The sequence below is a fragment of the Bufo gargarizans genome, chromosome 4, assembly GCF_014858855.1.
Source record: "Bufo gargarizans isolate SCDJY-AF-19 chromosome 4, ASM1485885v1, whole genome shotgun sequence".
Taxonomy (NCBI): domain Eukaryota; kingdom Metazoa; phylum Chordata; class Amphibia; order Anura; family Bufonidae; genus Bufo; species Bufo gargarizans.
This window is the reverse complement of record NC_058083.1, coordinates 299,291,453-299,303,677: the sequence shown is the minus strand read 5'-3', so window position 1 is coordinate 299,303,677 and position 12,225 is coordinate 299,291,453.

Genomic DNA, 12,225 nt, shown 5'->3' with positions numbered 1-12,225 from the left:
GAACTGGAATTAGTGATGTGTGAGGAGGACTATGACAGTGGGAATAACTGAGACATGGCTGGATGATAGCTATGACTGGGCAGTTAATGTACAGGGTTACAGTCTGTTTAGAAAGGATCGCTAAAACCGGAGAGGGGGAGGGGTCTGCCTTTATCTAAAGTCCTGTCACAAGCCAACAGTCTGAGAAGATATAAGTGAGGCACATGAACATGTCCCGTCACTGTGGGTAGAAATACATGGAGGCAAAAACAATAATAAAATACATACCAGAGTCCACAGAAAATCTGCTACTAAATGTATATCTCATAAAGGAAACAGGTTCTTGGCAATAACCAAAGACAATTAGCTTTCCCAACTGGTTCAGGACCTGAATAGAGGGACAGCCATACTGGACTTAGTATTAACCAATAGACCTGACAGAACAACAGATGTGCAGGTTGGGGGACACCTGGTAAATAGTGACCATATAGTAATAACCTTCCAATTGTCATTCAAAAGTGTTCCTTCAGGGAGGAACAAAAATTCCAAACTTCAAAAAAGCTAAATTTAGCCAACTAAGAGAGGCCATAGGCCTAACTAACTTGGACAAAGTGTCACGAGAAGGGGAATAGGAAAGGTGCAAACTGACTCCACCCATTCCTTTGTCCCTGCCTACTTGCACTTACCCGCCCTAGGCAACAGAGTGTAACTGGGCGGCAATCCCTAACCTACGTAAGTAAGAGGTCGAACTAGCAAGGTCAAAAAACCAGGAGGTCAAGGCGGTACCAGGGAAAAAGCAGAATCAGCGTCAATGTACAATCAGAGAGTCAATAGCAAAAAAAGCAGTAGGACACAGGGAGCAAGCAAAAGATGAAGTCAAGTAACAGAAATACAAATACTAAGTGAAATGCCAACGGAATGTAGACAAGGAATATATAGGACCTTAATGACAGGCAACTTGTGGCCAGCAGGCTACCTGTTAAATAGGAGAGAGAGGGAGTCATGTGACATAGCCAGCGTCACATGACTCATCCCCCTGCATACTGCCGAGCGCCCAGTTTGGCGCTCAGACTTTTTGCCGAAACTACGGGAGCGGAGGACGCCGACCACGCTAAGGAGGCGTTCGCGGCCGGGTCCTCCCTGCCCCCGTTGCCCTGAAGACGAGGACACAGCACATGTCCTTGCTCCGAAGTTATCGCAGAGTGCCGGCAGGACCGAAAGGAAGGAGCGCGAAGCTGGTTCCCTGTGACAGTACCCCCCCTTCTACGAGGGGCCACAAATTCATTTTGACCATTCACCAGAACCGGGGAAGGAACTGCCTGAGACGGAACTATGGGTGAAATATATTTTTTAAGCAAAGATTTATGAAATACGTTGTAGATACGAAATGAGTCTGGCAGCTTCAACCTAAAAGATACAGGATTAATGATGTCAAGAATTACATATAGTCCAACAAATCGTGGCGCAAATTTCCTAGAAGACACTTTTAAGGATAAATTTTTTGTGGACAACCAGACTTTCTCCCCAACCTTAAAATCTACCCCTTTGGAACGCTTCCTATTAGCATTAATTTTCTGAATCTCCTGAGCTTTTTCCAGGTTTGACTGAACCCGAGCCCAAACTGTGCACAGTTCTGAAGTTCCACTATCCGCTTCAGGGTAAGGTGAGGAAATAGATGAACAAGAATTAAATCGAGGATGGAAACCAAAATTACAGAAGAACAGTTATTGATGGCGAACTCTGCCAAAGGAAGATATTTCACCCATAATTGCTGATTATCAGAGAAGTAAGATCTTAAAAATTGTTCCACAGCCTGATTCAATTGTTCAGTCTGTCCATTAGTCTCGGGATGAAAAGCTAATAAAAAGGACAATGATACAGTCCTGATCAAAAGTGTAAGACCACTTGAAAAATGGAAATATATAATATTTAACATTATTGAATCTTAACAAGGTTCCAAGTAGAGCTTCACCTTGCAACAAGAAGAAATGAGAGTGAGACAAAAAAAAATTGAGCATTCAATTAATTGAAAATAACGATTAAACTGAAACAGGCTGTTTTTCAGCTGATCAAAATTTTAGGACCACATGCCTTTGAAAGGCCAAATCTGTGGATCCATTGTCGTTTTCTGTCAGGTAGTCACACGTTGTGATGGCAAAGGCAAAAAAATTCTCCCTTTTTGAACGTGGTCGGGTTGTTGAACTGCATAAGCAGGGTCTCTCACAGCGAGCCATCGCTGCTGAGGTGGGACACAGTAAGACAGTCATTTGGAATTTCTTAAATGATCCTGAGGGTTATGGAACAAAAAAGTCAAGTGGAAGACCCAAAAAAAATTCATCAGCACTGAGCCGGAGGATCCAATTGGTTGTCCGTCAAGACACTGGACGATCCTCGACCCAAATTAAGGCTCTTACTGGTGCTGACTGCAGCCCCATCACCATCAGACAGCATCTGAGACTGGAGGGCTTCAAAAACAAAAAACGTCTTTAAAGACCTTGTCTCCTTGAACGCCACAGAACTGCTCGTTTGGACTTTGCAAGAGAGCACCAAACATGGGACATTCAAAGGTGGAAGAAAATGTTATTCTCTGATGAGAAAAAATGTAACCTTGATGGTCTACTGGCATGACAAGCAGATCCCACCTGAGATGTTTTCTACGCACCACAGTGGAGGGGACACCATAATGGTCTGGGGTGCTTTTTCCTTCAGTGGAATAATGGATCTTTAGAAAGTGCAGGGGCGTCAAACGGCCACTGGCTATGTCCAGATGTTGCAGAGAGCATTCCTCATGACTGAGGGCCCTCGTCTGTGTTGTAACGACTGGGTTTTTCAACAGGACAACGCTACAGTACACAATGCCAGCAGGACATGGGACTTCTTCCAGGAGAATAACATCACTCTTTTGGCCCATCCTGCGTGTTCCCCTGATCTAAATCCAATTGAGAACCTTTGGGGATGGATGGCAAGGGAAGTTTACAAAAATGGACAACAGTTCCAGACAGTAGATGGCCTTCATGCGGCCCTCTTCATAACTTGGAGAAATGTTCCCACTCACCTCATGGAAACGCTTGCATCAAGCATGCCGAAACGAATTTTGGAAGTGATAAACAATAACGGCGGAGCTACTCATTACTGAGTTCATGTTTGGAAGTTGGATTTCTGCTTTGGGAGGGGTTATATTTTTTTGGACGTGTGGTCCTAAACTTTTGATCAGTTGAAAAACAGCCTGTTTCAGTTTATTCGTTGTTTTCATTAAATTGAATGCTCAAAAAATGTTTTGTCTCACTCCCATTTCTTCTTGTTGCATGTTGAAGCTCTATTTGGAACCTTGTTAAGATCCAGCCATGCAAATTTAATTTTTTGCTAATTTTTCAAGTGGTCTTAAACTTTTGATCAGGACTGTATCTCACACCTCTGACAAAAAGCTCTCCAAAACTTGGAAACAAACTGAACACCCCTGTCAGATACATAGAAACATAGAATATGTCGGCATATAAGAACCATTTGGCCCATCTAGTCTGCCCAATATACTGAATACTATGGATAGCCCCTGGCCCTATCTTATATGAAGGATGGCCTTATGCCTATCCCATTCATGCTTAAACTCCTTCACTGTATTTGCAGCTACCACTTCTGCAGGAAGGCTATTCCATGCATCCACTACTCTCTCAGTAAAGTAATACTTCCTGATATTACTTTTAAACCTTTGCCCCTCTAATTTAAAACTATGTCCTCTTGTAGCAGTTTTTCTTCTTTTAAATATTCTCTCCTCTTTTACCTTGTTGATTCCCTTTATCTATTTAAAAGTTTCTATCATATCCCCTCTGTCTCGTCTTTCTTCCAAGCTATACATGTTAAGGTCCTTTAATCTTTCCTGGTAAGTTTTATCCTTCAATCCATGTACCAGTTTAGTAGCTCTTCTCTGAACTCTCTCCAAAGTATCAATATCCTTCTGGAGATATGGTCTCCAGTACTGAGCACAATACTCCACTAGCACTCACTAGTGCTCTGTAGAGCGGCATGAGCACCTCCCTCTTTCTACTGGTAATGCCTCTCCCTATAGACCCAAGCATTTTGCTAGCATTTCCTGCCCACCTTTAAGTCTTCTGAAATAATGACTAGGGATGAGCAAACCTGAACTGTATAGTTCGGGTTCGTACCGAATTTTGGGGTGTTCATGACACGGACCCGAACCCGAACATTTTCGTAAAAGTCCGGGTTCGTGTTCGGTGCTTTCTTGGCGCTTTTTGAAAGGCTGCAAAGCAGCCAATCAACAAGCGTCATACTACTTGCCCCAAGAGGCCATCACAGTCATGCCTACTATTGGCATGGCTGTGATTGGCCAGTGCAGCATGTGACCCAGCCTCTATTTAAGCTGGAGTCACGTAGCGCCGCAACGGCACTCTGCTCTGATCAGTGTAGGGATAGGATGCAGCTGCTGCTGTTAGGGCGAGATTAGGCAGGGATTTACTCTTCCAAAACACTTAATGAAGTGATCGATCTACAGCTGTGAATCATTCAACCTCTGCTATTTAAATGCTCACTGTTTTTAGGCTGCCCAGAGCGTTTTTCTGTCACTTTTTTCTGGGGTGATCGGCGGCCACTTTGTGTCTTGTTGTGCGCCAGCACAAGCTGCCACCAAGTACATTTAACCAATAGTGTTTTTTGTTTTTTTTTGCTATATCCTATATCAGGGGCTTGGCTGTGCTTACTATTTTATTGAGGGGTGAAATACAATTGCCAAAATAGCAGTACCCTAAATCTGGCGTTTCAACTGTGGCTAGCCAATTGTAATACTGTCTGCTGTCTGGCAAAGGATATATTTTTTTCTGGGTTGAAATACAATTCCCAAATTAGCAATTCCCTAAATCAGTGGTTTCCCGCTGTAGCAGGCCAAGTTAAAAACAATCCATAAAAGGGTATATTACATTGAAGGTGCTGATAGGGTCATCCTCAATAACTTCACACGCTACCGTGCATTTCCAAGTCTAATTCTGTCCGTAAACGTATACCTGTCACCCAGCGCCTAAATAATAAGCCTACAATTTATATTCAGCTAAATCTGTGGTTACTGCTGTGCCTGTATTAGTGTAATACGGTACCTAAATAGATAGCCAGATAGTGTTAGGTGCCTGTAAAAAAAGGCCTGAATTTGAATTCAATACATTGGGCCAAATAATTTTTTTCTTATTGTGGTGAACGGTAACAATGAGGAAAACATCTAGTAAGGGACGCGGACATGGTCGTGGTGGTGTTAGTGGACCCTCTGGTGCTGGGAGAGGACGTGGCCGTTCTGCCACAGCCATACGTCCTAGTGTACCAACTACCTCAGGTCCCAGTAGCCGCCAGAATTTACAGCGATATTTGGTGGGGCCCAATGCCGTTCCAAGGATGGTAAGGCCTGAGCAGGTACAGGCATTAGTCAATTGGGTGGCCGACAGTGGATCCAGCACGTTCACATTATCTCCCACCCAGTCTTCTGCAGAAAGCTCACAGATGGCGCCTGAAAACCAAGCCCATCAGTCTGTCACATGACCCCCATGCATATCAGGGAATCTGTCTGAGCCTCAAGTTATGCAGCAGTCTCTTATGCTGTTTGAAGACTCTGCTGGCAGGGTTTCCCAAGGGCATCCACCTAGCCCTTCCCCAGCGGTGGAAGACATAGAATGCACTGACGCACAACCACTTATGTTTCCTGATGATGAGGACATGGGAATACCACCTCAGCAAGTCTCTGATGATTACGAAACACAGGTGCCAACTGCTGCATCTTTCTGAAGTGTGCAGACTGAACAGGAGGTCAGGGATCAAGACTGGGTGGAAGACGATGCAGGGGACGATGAGGTCCTAGACCCCACATGGAATGAAGGTCGTGCCACTGACTTTCACAGTTCGGAGGAAGAAGCAGTGGTGAGACCGAGCCAACAGCGTAGCAAAAGAGGGAGCAGTGGGCAAAAGCAGAACACCCGCCGCCAAGAGACTCCGCCTGCTACTGACCGCCGCCATCTGGGACCGAGCACACCAAAGGCAGCTTCAAGGAGTTCCATGGCGTGGCAGTTCTTCAAACAATGTGCTGATGACAAGACCCGAGTGGTTTGCACGCTGTGCCATCAGAGCCTGAAGTGAGGCATTAACGTTCTGAACCTTAGCACAACCTGCATGACCAGGCACCTGCATGCAAAGCATGAACTGCAGTGGAGTAAACACCTTAAAAACAAGGAACTCACTCAGACTCCCCCTGCTACCTCTTCTGTTGCTGCCGCCTCGGCCTCTTCCTCCGCCTCTGGAGGAACGTTGGCACCTGCCGCCCAGCAAACAGAGGATGTACCACCAACACCACCACCTCTGTCACCAAGCATCTCAACCATGTCACATGGCAGCGTTCAGCTCTCCATGTCACAAACATTTGAGAGAAAGCGTAAATTCCCACCTAGCCACCCTCGATCCCTGGCCCTGAATGCCAGCATTTCTAAACTACTGGCCTATGAAATGCTGTCATTCAGGCTGGTGGACACAGACAGCGTCAAACAGCTCATGTCGCTTGCTGTCCCAAAGTATGTTGTTCCCAGCCGCCACTACTTCTCCAAGAGAGCCGTGCCTTCCTTGCACAACCAAGTATCCGATAAAATCAAGTGTGCACTGCGCAACGCCATCTGTGGCAAGGTCCACCTAACCACAGATACGTGGACCAGTAAGCACGGCCAGGGACGCTATATCTCCCTAACTGCACACTGGGTAAATGTAGTGGCAGCTGGGCCCCAGGCGGAGAGCTGTTTGGCGCACGTCCTTCCGCCGCCATGGATCGCAGGGCAACATTCTTTGCCTCCTGTAGCCTCCTCCTCCTACGCGGCTTCCTCCTCCTCTTCTTCCACCTGCTCATCCAGTCAGCCACACACCTTCACCACCAACTTCAGCACAGCCTGGGGTAAACGTCAGCAGGCCATTCTGAAACTCATATGTTTGGGGGACAGGTCCCACACCGCACAGGAGTTGTGGCGGGGTATTGAACAACAGACCGACGAGTGGTTGCTGCCGGTGAGCCTCAAACCCGGCCTGGTGGTGTGCGATAATGGAAGAAATCTCGTTGCAGCTCTGGGACTAGCCGGTTTGACGCACATCTCTTGCCTGGCACATGTGCTGAATTTGGTGGTGCAGAAGTTCATTCACAACTACCCCGACATGTCAGAGCTGCTGCATAAAGTGCGAGCTGTCTGTGCGCGCTTCCGGCGTTCACATCCTGCCGCTGCTCGCCTGTCTGCGCTACAGCGTAACTTCGGCCTTCCCGCTCACCGCCTCATATAGGACGTGCCCACCACGTGGAACTCCACCTTGCACATGCTGGACAGACTGTGCGAGCAGCAGCAGGCCATAGTGGAGTTTCAGCTGCAGCACGCACGGGTCAGTCGCACTGCGGAACAGCACCACTTCACCACCAATGACTGGGCCTCCATGCGAGACCTGTGTGCCCTGTTGCGCTGTTTCGAGTACTCCACCAACAGGGCCAGTGGCGATGTCGCCGTTATCAGCGTTACAATACCACTTCTATGTCTCCTTGAGAAAACACTTAGGGGGATGATGGAAGAGGAGGTGGCCCAGGAGGAGGAGGAGGAAGAGGGGTCATTTTTAGCATTTTCAGGCCAGTCTCTTAGAAGTGACTCAGAGGGAGGTTTTTTGGAACAGCAGAGGCCAGGTACAAATGTGGCCAGCCAGGGCCCACTACTGGAGGACGAGGAGGACGAGGAGGAGGTGGAGGAGGATGAGGATGAAGCATGTTCACAGCGGGGTGGCACCCAACGCAGCTCGGGCCCATCACTCGTGCGTGGCTGGGGGGAAACGCAGGACGATGACGATACGCCTCCCACAGAGGACAGCTTGTCCTTACCTCTGGGCAGCCTGGCACACATGAGCGACTACATGCTGCAGTGCCTGCGCAACGACAGCAGAGTTGCCCACATTTTAACGTGTGCGGACTATTGGGTTGCCACCCTGCTGGATCCCCGGTACAAAGACAATGTGCCCACCTTACTTCCTGCACTGGAGCGTGATAGGAAGATGCGCGAGTACAAGCGCACGTTGGTAGACGCGCTACTGAGAGCATTCCCAAATGTCACAGGGGAATAAGTGGAAGCCCAAGGCGAAGGCAGAGGAGGAGCAAGAGGTCGCCAACGCAGCTGTGTCACGGCCAGCTCCTCTGAGGGCAGGGTTAGCATGGCAGAGATGTGGAAAAGTTTTGCCACCACGTCACAGCTAACTGCACCACCACCTGATACGGAACGTGTTAGCAGGAAGCAACATTTCACTAACATGGTGGAACAGTACATGTGTACACCCCTCCACGTACTGACTGATGGTTCGGCCCCATTCAACTTCTGGGTCTCCAAATTGTCCACGTGGCCAGAGCTAGCCTTTTATGCCTTGGAGGTGCTGGCCTGCCCGGCAGCCAGCGTTTTATCTGAACGTGTATTCAGCACGGCAGGGGGCGTCATTACAGACAAACGCAGCCGCCTGTCTACAGCAAATGTGGGCAAGCTGACGTTCATAAAAATGAACCAAGCATGGATCCCACAGGACCTGTCCATCCCTTGTGCAGATTAGACATTTATAACTACCCCCCCCTTAACCATATATTATTGTACTCCAGGGCACTTCCTCATTCAATCCTTTTTTTATTTTCATTTTACCATTATATTGCGGGGCAACCCAAAGTTGAATGAACCTCTCCTCTGTCTGGGTGCCGGGGCCTAAAAATATCTGACAGTGGCCTGTTCCAGTGTTGGGTGACATGAAGCCTGATTCTCTGCTATGACATGAAGCCTGAATCTCTGCTATGGGACCTCTCTCCTCTGTCTGTGTGTCGGGGCCTAAAAATATCTGACAGTTGCCTGTTCCAGTGGTGGGTGACGTGAAGCCTGATTCTCTGCTATGGGACCTCTCTCCTCTGTCTGGGTGCCGGGTCCTAAATATCTGACAGTGGCCTGTTCCAGTGTTGGGTGACGTGAAGCCTGATTCTCTGCTATGATATGAAGCCTGAATCTCTGCTATGGGACCTCTCTCCTCTGTCTGTGTGTCGGGGCCTAAAAATATCTGACAGTTGCCTGTTCCAGTGGTGGCTGACGTGAAGCCTGATTCTCTGCTATGACATGAAGCCTGATTCTCTGCAATGGGACCTCTCTCCTCTGTCTGGGTGCCGGGGCCTAAAAATATCTGACAATGGCCTGTTCCAGTGGTGGGTGACATGAAGCCTGATTCTCTGCTATGGGACCTCTCTCCTCTGTCTGGGTGCCGGGTCCTAAATATCTGACAGTGGCCTGTTCCAGTGTTGGGTGACGTGAAGCCTGAATCTCTACTATGGGACCTCTCTCCTCTGTCTGGGTGCCGGGGCCTAAATATCTGACAGTGGCCTGTTCCAGTGGTGGGTGACATGAAGCCTGATTCTCTGCTATGGGACCTCTCTCCTCTGTCTGGGTGCCGGGTCCTAAATATCTGACAGTGGCCTGTTCCAGTGTTGGGTGACATGAAGCCTGAATCTCTACTATGGGACCTCTCTCCTCTGTCTGGGTGCCGGGTCCTAAATATCTGACAGTGGCCTGTTCCAGTGTTGGGTGACGTGAAGCCTGATTCTCTGCTATGACATGAAGCCTGAATCTCTGCTATGGGACCTCTCTCCTCTGTCTGTGTGTCGGGGCCTAAAAATATCTGACAGTTGCCTGTTCCAGTGGTGGGTGACGTGAAGCCTGAATCTCTACTATGGGACCTCTCTCCTCTGTCTGGGTGCCGGGGCCTAAATATCTGACAGTGGCCTGTTCCAGTGGTGGGTGACATGAAGCCTGATTCTCTGCCATGAGACCTCTCTCCAATTGATATTGGTTAATTTTAATTTATTTTATTTTTATTTTTATTCATTTCCCTATCCACATTTGTTTGCAGGGGAGTTACCTACATTTTACTGCCTTTTGCAGCCCTCTAGCCCTTTCCTGGGCTATTTTACAGCCTTTTTAGTGCCGAAAAGTTCGGGTCCCCATTGACTTCAATGGGGTTCCGGTTCGGGGCGAAGTTCGGGTCGAGTTCAGATCCCGAACCCGAAAATTTCCGGGAAGTTCGGCCGAACTTCTCAATGACCCCTAAATCCCTTTCCTCAGATACTGAGGTTAGGACTGTATCACTGATTTTATATTCTGCTCTTGGATGTTTACGCCCCAGGTGCATTATCTTGCACTTATCAACATTAAATTTTAGTTGCCAGATTTTTGACCATTCCTCTAGTTTTCCTCTAGTTTTCCTAAATCCTTTTCCATTTGGTGTATCCCTCCAGGAACATCAACCCTGTTACAAATCTTTGTGTCATCAACAAAAAGACACACCTTACCATCGAGGCCTTCTGCAATTTCGCTGATAAAGATATTAAACAATATGGGTCCGAGAACAGATCCCTGAGGTATCCCACTGGTAACAAGACCATGGTCTGAATATACTCCATTGACTACAACCCTCTGTTTTCTGTCCCTCAGCCACTGCCTAATCCATTCAACCATATGGGAGTCCACGCACAAAGACTGCAATTTATTGATAAGCCTTCTATGTGGGACAGTATCAAAAGCCTTACTAAAGTCCAGATAAGCGATGTCTACTGCACCTCCACCATCTATTATTTTAGTCACCCAATCAAAAAAATCTATAAGATTAGTTTGACATGATCTCCCTGAAGTAAACCCATGTTGTTTTGGGTCTTTCAATCCATGGGATTTTAGATGTTCCACAATCCTCTCCTTAAGTATGGTTTACATTAATTTCCCCACTATTGATGTCAGGCTTACTGGCCTATAGTTGCCCGGTTCCTCCCTACTACCTTTCTTGTGAATGGGCACATTTGCCAATTTCCAATCTTCTGGGACGACTCCTGTTGCCAGTGATTGGTTAAATAAATCTGTTAATAGTTTTGCTAGTTTGCCGCTGAGCTCTTTTAATAGCTTTGGGTGTATCCCATCAGGCTCCTGTGACTTATTTGTATTAATTTTAGACAGCTGACTTAGAACCTCTTCCTCTGTAAAGACACATGCATCAAAAGATACATGAGTCTTCTTTCCTAACTGAGGTCCTTTTCTTTAATTTTCTTTTGTAAAAACTGAACAGCAGTATCCATTGAGGCAGTCAGCTAGTTCTTTGTCTTCTTCCATATACCTTCCTTTGTTTGTTTTTAATTTGGTAATTCCTTGTTTTAGTTTCCTTTTTTTATTTATGTATCTGAAGAATGCCTTATTACCCTTTTTCCCTGACTGAGCTAATTTCTCTTCTGCCTGTGTTTTAGAAGCTCTTATAACTTGTTTGGCCTCTCTCTGCCTAATCTTATAAATTTGCCTGTCATCCTCTTTTTTTTATAATTATTAAATGCTATCTTTTTGTTTTTAATGATTTTGGCCACTTCTTCTGAGTACCACAGTGGTCTCTTCCTTTTTTGCTTTTACTGACAAGCCTAATGCAATTTTCTGTTGCCTTCAATAGTGCCACTTTTAAGTAATCCCATTTCTCCTGGGCTCCATTGAAACTGTTCCAATCTGATAGGGACTCGTTTACCACTAATCTAATTTTAGAAAAGTCAGTTTTTCTAAAATCTAAAACTTTTGTTTTTGTGTGGTGTGACTCAGTCACTGTACTTATAGTAAACCACACTGACTGGTGATCACTAAATCCCAAGCTTTGCCCTACAGTAATATCAGATACCAAATTCCCATTTCTGAGTACTAAATCTAAAATGGCCTCCTTCCGGGTTGGCTCCTCAACTACTTGCTGTAGAGATAATCCCAGTAGGGAATTTAGAATATCTGTACTCCTGGCAGAACTAGCTATTTTGGTTTTCCAGTTTACATCAGGAAGATTAAAGTCTCCCATAATGATAACTTCCCCTTCAATGTCACTTAAGCTATTTCCTCAACTAGTAGATCATCTAATTTTTTGACTTGGCTAGGTAGTCTATATATCACACCTACACGAGTTACCTTATGATTATCAAGCTGCAAGGTGACCTAAACTGACTCTAAATAGGTCTCGCTAACTTGTATACAATGTTCTCCGGAACTCCATGCAATCGTACCACTTGCTCAATAAAAACAGAAGCTACAGTCTTGGCATTTGGGGGCTTGGCCAGAGGAACAAAATGTACCATCTTACTAAACCTATCGACCACTACCTAAACCACAGGTTTACCCTCAGAGGGTGGCAAGTCAGTAATGAAATCCATAGAAATGTGTG